Here is a 6,145-nt window from a genome sequence, read left to right as displayed (position 1 = left end):
TTTATAGAGTTTAGGTGGTGGATCTTCTAGTTCAATAGTTTAGGGTAGCCGTTTGGGCTCAGTTGTACCTTCTTGTATTGAGATGGGTTGTAGAGGTTTCTATGTGTGTGATGACATTAGCCATGTGGCCAAGGACTGTCCTCATCGTGTATTTAAAGCTACTTCTATTTTATTTGTGAGGGGTAGGGGTGCTATCAGAGGTGAAAGAGACAGAGGTAGTGGAGCTTGAGGGGGTAGTTGTGGGCCATCCAATCATTGGTAGTCATAGTCACTTTTATGCTATACCAGCCAGACCTGAGGTAGAGGCTTCTGATGTTGTGATTACAAGTATTGTCTATGTTTAGACCTGCAGCTATACTAGTTGATCTTGAATCAACTTTCTCCTATGTGTCTGTATATTTTACTTTGGGTTTTAATTTTGTTAGTGAGCCTCTTGCCATGCTTATTCATGTATCTAACTTGATAGGTGATTCTTTAATGGTAGATTGGGTGCATCGATCTTGTGTTATAACTTTTATTGGGTGTGAGACTTTTGGTAGACTTGTTTTTGTTAGATATGGTCGATTTTGGTATTATTTTAGGTAAGGATTGGTTGGCTCCTTATCATGTTGTCTTAGATTATTTTGCTAAGACTGTGACGTTAGCTTTGGCTGATGTGCCAAAGATTGCTTGGAAGAGTGCACTTTATTTGGATACTAAGAGGATTATATCTTTTGTTCAGGCTTGTAAATTGGTTGAGAGAGGATGTTTATCTTACTTGGACCACATTCATGACACCAGTGTTGTAATGCCTTTTTTCTTAGATTTTATCTGTGTTGTCTATAAGTTTATGGATATGTTTCCTACGAACTTGCCTGGTATGCCTCCGGATTGAGATATTGATTTTGCTATTGATGTTGAGTCGGAAATCAAGACTATTTCTATTTCTCCTTATAAGATGGCCCCAACATAGTTGAAGAAACTGAAGTATCAATTACATGAGTTGTTGGATAAGGGATTTATTCGACCTAGTGTTTCCCCTTGGGGTGCGCCTATCTTGTTTGTGAAGAAAAAGTATGGGTCTATGTGGATGTGTATTGATTATCGACAGTTGAATAACGTGATATTTAAGAATAAGTATCATCTTTCTCGCATTGATGATTTGTTTGATCAGGTTCAGGGTGCTGCAGTGTTTTTGAAAATTGATTTGAGGTCCGGTTATCACCAGTTGAGGATTATAGCTTCAAATATTCTGAAGATAGCTTTTCAGACTCGATATGGTCATTATGAGTTCTTAGTCATGTCCTTTGGATTGACCAATGCCCCTGCCGCGTTCATGGAGTTGATGAACTGGGTGTTTCTATCGTATCTTGACTTCTTTGTTATTGTATTTATAGATGATATCTTGGTGTATTCCAAGAGTGAGGTTGAGCATGAAGAGCATTTGTAGATTGTGATTCAGAGATTGAAGGATGAGAAGTTGTATGCTAAGTTCTCTAAGTGCGAGTTTTGGTTGAAGTCTGTTTATTTCTTGGGTCATGTGGTGACTAAGGAAGGTATCATTATATACATTGCACTTACTTTATTGTGTTTATATTATGTTGTATTGCCATGTATGTAATTGTCTTATCTTATTTTACTTGTATTTGATGATCTTGTATATGAATGTTCCCTCTTGTTCTACTTATATGTGGTATAATGCAGACTTGTGTTCTATCTTGTTGTGATGTTACAATATATGTGATATGTTAGAACTATTAGTGCAAACGGTGTGGGCTATCATTGTGGGACATTTTCTGATTGCTGGTGACGTACCCTTATTGTGTATTTTGTATGTTTTATTTTTTACTTTGCTCAATCAGTCTATGATACCTACTGAGTACAAGTGGACCGTACTCATGCATATTGCGCCCTTTCGGTGCAGGTCCTAGCTTAATTATGCCTCTGCTTACTTGACTCGAGATATTGTTGGAGCTTCCAAGGTAGCGGTTGGACATTTATGCATCCGAAGTTCACCTCTATCTTTCTATAGTAGTTATGTCTTTATTAGTATTCAGAGACATATATTATTCCATTGTGGTTATTTTTCCGATGTATTTGACTCCTGGAATATATTAGTAGTTCTTACACTATTGACACCTGGTTTTAGGCATGATTGGTATTTTGGATAAGTTCTTTTCACATTTTTATGATTACTTATATGGTTCGGCTTCATTCTAGAAGCCTTACATTGGGATATTTTTGTCTTTATTTTCTTTTTTGTATCAGTTGGGTAATAGGCTTACTTGTCAAGGTACACTGCGAGAAGGGCTATCATGACCCTTATTTTTGGGCCATGACAGCACGCCAATGGATATCTACGATAAAGGCATGCCACGCCTAAGGGTGATTTTGGCCAAAAATCCTTCTACACTATAACAGTACACTTGTCTTCTATTCTAAACACCTTGGAAGTCTTTGGGAGATAGAAAACATACAAAAGAGGCTCAAAATAGGTTTTGACTCTTTGCTTTAGTTTACTTTTATTTTTTACTCATGAATTCCGATCTTGTGATTCTTTGTAAAACTATGAGTGGCTAAACACCCTATATCTTGGGTTGAGGCAACGGACATGAATACTTAGCTTTCAATTAAGTTGGTTGAATGTTGATTATCATATTTGGTTGTTCATATATTCTTGAATTTATCATTTTATTAACTCGAGACCTCTAGAATACACCTATAATTTTATTATGACCCCAGAATGATGAACTTTAGATTAGAACATGGAATATATAGAGTGGATTCTTATTCTTTGAATGAGTTAAAGATAGGATTCACAGTTAGGATAGGAATACACCTAATTAATCCCATTTGGTTCTAATACAAGATGCCTTATAAATGTCTTTATAACAGTTCTCACATCCACGCTCAACGATGTAGTTGTAGGGCTAATTTAGATAGACGATTAGAGACTCAGAAGACCATAATCATGTTATCAACCCCGTGAATCAACAACCGAGACAATTAACTTAGCCAATGAGATTGTATATATTTATAAGAATTTTCAACTTGCCTCGACCCTAGATTTCTCGTCATTATTGTTTCCAACACTTTATAATCTCGTATTGTTTACTATTTCTTTTAATTCCCAAACTTGAACTCTCTTATGTTACGCTTTAAACTTTCCTAATCTTTTTAGATTCTAAATGTAAGTCCTTGTGGGTTCGACATCCTGCACAAAAGGTCTACTTTATTACTTTCATGACCATGTGCACTTGTGTGTGTCATAGGATCACAATAAGTTTTTGGTGCCACTGCTAGGGACTTGAAAATTGGCAACTTTCTGAATTTTAGTTTTGCAATTTTGTTCTATAAGTGCTGAAAATTTGGTCTTAGTTTCTGAACTTACGGGTGCAGGTTTGAATCTCATGTAAGCTAGAAAGGGAAAGGGAATTGGTTAACCCATATCCTGAACTTAAGTGATGCTTACATTAGTTAAGGAGAAAAATAGTACTTGTCTATCACATTCCACAAGCTTAGCAGGATGAAGCTATTACTATAGTCAAGGTTGAAGAACAACTAGCCCATAGGACAGTACATAAAGTGGCAATCCCACTCGCTGCTAATTTTACCTCTACCATCCACAGACCAAAACCTAGAGGTAGATTTGAGCTAAAACATAATATGATGCAATTATTGCACTGCAATGGGCAATTCACTGGCTTGTGACATGAGGATCCAAAAGTTTATCTATAGAACTTCTTAGAGATTAGTGACACTTTTATTCTATTAGAGTCTCCATAGACTATGTGAGGCTCAGTTTATTCCCCTTCTCATTATTGGGAGAGGCAGAGAAATGGTTGAAGGCGGAACCTTCAAACTCCATCACTACTTGGGATGACTTGGCAAAGAAGTTCCTCATATAATTCTATCCGTCTAGAAAAATTGCAAGGTTAAGTAGTGAGATCCTGAGTTTCAAACAAAATCTAAATGAAAATCTCTATCATGTATGAGAGAGATTTAAGTCTCTTTTTAGGGATTGCCTATACCACCAACAGAACAATAAGGTATTAGCTCATACATTCATAAAAGATATTGATCATAACATAAAGATTTTGTTAGATTTAGCTGCAGGTGGTCAACCATTGGATAAAACTTATGATGAGCTATACACTTATCTCAATCGAATTGTACAAGGTAATCAAGAATGGCATGGTGAAACGTCTAAAAGTGTAGTGAAGAAGCCTACAAGTATGATTGAGGTTGATAGTATTATAACATTGGCTGCTCAATCAGCATCCTTTTAGAATCAAATGATGACACAGTTAAAAAAGTTGAGTATAAATCAACTTTAGGTCCAAGTAACTGTATTTCAGCAAGCCCAAACAGTAGTAACTCTATAGACTCATGTGGAGAAAATGCAGAGTCAATTAATTTTGTTGTCAATGCACAGAAAGGAAATCTGATCTATGGTAATGCCTACAATTGGAGTTGGTAGAGTCAACCTAATTACTTATCAGGCAATAATAAGGCTCAGATCAGTAGTTTCAACAACAGTAGAACATTCAAAATAACACTCAGGTTAGTAATATAGAAGAGAGCTTGAAAAAGATCCTGGCCAACCAAGAACAAATGGTTGTGGAGATAAAAAATCAGCAACTTGCTCAAAAAAATTTAGCGTCATAGTTAGGGTAGCTGGCTCAAGCATAGAATACAGGACCTCAAGGAGGTTTGCCTAGTGATATAGATAATCTAAAGTAGGTGATGGCAATAACCTTGAGAAATGGTAAAGACTTAATTAATATACCTCCAAAGAAAAATCAGGAGGTAGAGGTAGAGTTAGTCCCACAACGGGCAAATGAGAAGTAAGTGCAAACCAAAGAAGATAAAAATTTGGGGAAATTTGAGTACCCAATAGCAAAGTCATCTAAGAAAGCACAAGAGAGACTACTACCACCGTTCCCTTAAAAGCTTAAAAAGTCTAAGGAGGATGCTTGCTTTAAGAAGTTCTTTGACATATTTAGAGAACTTCATATTAACCTTCCTTTGTTAGATGTTTTTTTGCAATAAATGCCTATGTACGCCAAGAACTTGAAGGATGTGGTGACTAATAAGACAAAAGTTGGGTGAATTGAGAAGGTAGCACTTACTGAGGAGTGCAGTTTAGAGGTGATGAGCAAAATACCCACGAAGTTTAAGGACCCTGGGAGTTTCACATTCCCCATACAAATTGGTGAAAGTGATTTGGTCAATGCCTTGAGTGATTTGGGAGAGAGCATAAACTTGATGCCCCTTTTAGTATTCAACACTCTTGATTTATGGAAACCAAGAGAATGTTCAGTGGTGCTCCATATGGCGAGTAGAGCAAGAGTGGTTCACTAAGGAATCATAGAGGATATGCTCATTAATATTGGTAAGTTCTTTATTCTTGCTGAATTTATTTTCTTAATTATGGTATAGATAACAAGGTATCGATCATACTGGGACATCCATTCTTTGAAATGGGAGGAGCACTAATAGATATAAGAGAGGGCACTCTAAAAATGAAACTGAATGATGAATAAATGATATTTAGAGTGTACAATACACTTAATACACCCTCACACTATAAGGTTTTATGTGTGATCACAACCATAGAAGTAGATGAGTGTGGGGTAGTAGAGTACAAACTTTTAATGACTTCATTGGACACTCTCATGGGATTTCCCAAACCATCAATTGAGCCTAAAATTGCTAAACATGAAGAGGATCCTTACATGACAAATGTTGATAAAGCTACAAATCTTGAGAATAAGCACTCAAAAGGTCAAAAAAACATTTAGACGATGAAAGAGGAGAAAAAAATATGGTTGGCAGTAAGGTATGAGTTGTGCTGTAATACTAAATCAGGTGTTTCTTGGGAGGCAACCCAAGTTAAGGTAGGTATTTTGTTTCCTTGTTTTTCCTTATATCACATTTTTTTTTGTTTTTATTTGAGTCATAGGTTAAAGAAAAGTCTGAGTACCAACGATATAAGCTAAGGAGCATAGAAACATCTAAGTGTGGGGTCCTTCAAACATTTTTGATGATCAAGATTCTACTAGCTAAGTCTAGTGGCCTAAAGGTGTATTTCTATACTAGAGGGCTTAGGGAGTATTTTATCCTTACATTTGAGTTATACTTTGGGGACAAAGTGTGATTTTAA

This window comes from Capsicum annuum, chromosome 5, assembly GCF_002878395.1.
Source record: "Capsicum annuum cultivar UCD-10X-F1 chromosome 5, UCD10Xv1.1, whole genome shotgun sequence".
Taxonomy (NCBI): Eukaryota; Viridiplantae; Streptophyta; class Magnoliopsida; order Solanales; family Solanaceae; genus Capsicum; species Capsicum annuum.
The sequence above is the reverse complement of the archived record's forward strand: the minus strand, read 5'-3'. Positions refer to the sequence as shown.